This window comes from Molossus molossus, unplaced genomic scaffold (assembly GCF_014108415.1).
Source record: "Molossus molossus isolate mMolMol1 unplaced genomic scaffold, mMolMol1.p scaffold_m16_p_1, whole genome shotgun sequence".
NCBI lineage: Eukaryota > Metazoa > Chordata > Mammalia > Chiroptera > Molossidae > Molossus > Molossus molossus.
Genome location: NW_023425344.1, coordinates 39,684,400 through 39,686,550, shown reverse-complemented (window position 1 = coordinate 39,686,550; position 2,151 = coordinate 39,684,400).

Sequence of the window (2,151 nt, the reverse complement as noted above, 5' to 3'; positions counted from 1 at the left end):
GTAAGGAACAATGAATGAATGGCAGGATCCAGAAGGCTTGAGAGATGCAACAGTATTTAAAGTTAGCAGTGTCCAGGTAGTCTTGAAAATGCTGTGCTTAATAATAACTTAAAATGTTTGCTCCTTGCCCAGCCCGTGTGGCTCAGTGGCTGAGCCTCAACCATGCACCAAGAGGTTGCTGGTTCGATTCCCAGTCAGGACACAAGCCTGGGTTGTGGGCCCAATCCCCTGTGGAGGGCATGCAGGGGGTGACCAACAGATGTTCTCCCTCATCGATGTCTCTCTCTCTAAAATCAATAAAGAAATATTATTTTTTAAAAATGTTTGCTCCTCAATTTATTTATATGCACTTATCAACATGATGAATTTTCAGTGAAGTTAAAACTGGGTTCTCTCAACCTTATTAGATTAGCTTTGTGGCTTTGCTGGGAGGTATCGGAGAGAATTTTAGATACGCAGTTTAAAAAATTCTCAGATGTACTAACCAGGAAGTCCACCATAAAATGCCAACACCCCAAACACCTTCATCCATACTCACTGCTGGAATATTTTATTTAAAAATGTGCCACAGTGAATGGATGTATCCATATTGTTTTTTATAAATGAAGACACGCATACACACACACACACACAAAGTGTATATGTCATTGGTTAAAAACCTGTCCAAAAGAAGAAATAATTACTAGAGAGTTAATGTAGATGTTTACACTTCATTTGACAATAACCTCTGTAAACTGAGGTTTCAGTTGCTTAGTAATGACTGGTAATAGCAATGACTGGCTAGAGAAGTGTAAATTTCACTTTGTATCTTGCGTCAAATTTTTCAATATATCATTTTCACCAAAATTCTGTAGTTCAGTTAAATCTAAAAAATGATTATCCTTCACCACAGAAATTTAATGGAATCCTAAATAACAAATTTACTCACAATTATTCTTGTAATGGGGTATATATTTAGAAGGAATGAGTATCTGTCACTGTTACCAAAAGACTACTCTCTATGACCTCAAAAAGTATTATGCCATAATAAATCATTCATATATGAGGGTCTCTTATTTTGATGCCATTGCAAATTCTGATTATGTTAAATAGAAATGCAGCACCACAGTTCTTACTCTTGTAAAGGAGGAAAGCCTTTAAAAAAATGCTTTGAAGAAGTTTCAGTAGATATGTTCAAGAGTCAAACACAGCAGTACTTTATTAACAAGGATGGAGTAATATGATCACAAGGAAATAACTCAAGTCTAAATTCAATGCTATCTTGGGCAGCATAAAATGAATACTAACCAGGGTGGGCATCCCAGTGTGTCTGTCTCACAGCTGTTCAATGGGAAAGTGGCTTACAAGCAAGGAAAGGCCAGAACAACACTGACGCTGTAGACTGACTGTATAATACTCCATTACTTTGGGAAGGGCAATGAATAGTCATATCCTAACTAGAAAGAGGAACCATCTGAGTATTTATTAATTGGGCCAAACAGTACTGTTAAGTTTTAATACTGCCTGAGACTGAACTCTGGTATTGATTTCCTCTCTACATAAGAAGTCAATGTTCATGCTCTTGATAGGTGCCATTAAATCTGACTGACTTAGTCCAAACCCATTTGACCTCAGAGCACTGGGTCTAGGAGTCAACTTCTTACAACATTGATGTTTTCTTTGAGTTCTTTATAGTGCTAAATTAGCACAATGTTATCATAATCTGAAAATTATATGGGGGCACAAAGGAGTCCTAATTTATACAAATGTTATATATGTATGTACATATACAAACATACTTTTCATATATATATTCCCATATTCCAGTATCACATGACAGAAATTTTATGGTAAAAATTAAACAAGACATTTAGTTATCCTGTGGCCACTCATGTAATGAAGTGAAGAACACCAGTGTATTAATAAGGTCCCTTTTTATCACATGATATTTCTAAGTAGATATTTGGAATGCTCAGAAGATTCCACTTTCAGTCTCCCAAGACCTCCTAAGACATAATTTAAAGTGGGACTTGATAGGAACAAGTATCTTCGTACTTTAGTTAAAACAGCAGAAGTAATTTGTTTATATCCTAGGAAACCTTAGATAACATACCTTGTTTGTGAAACTGAAAAAAACACCACCACCAGTTCAGCACACAAAGAAACATATAT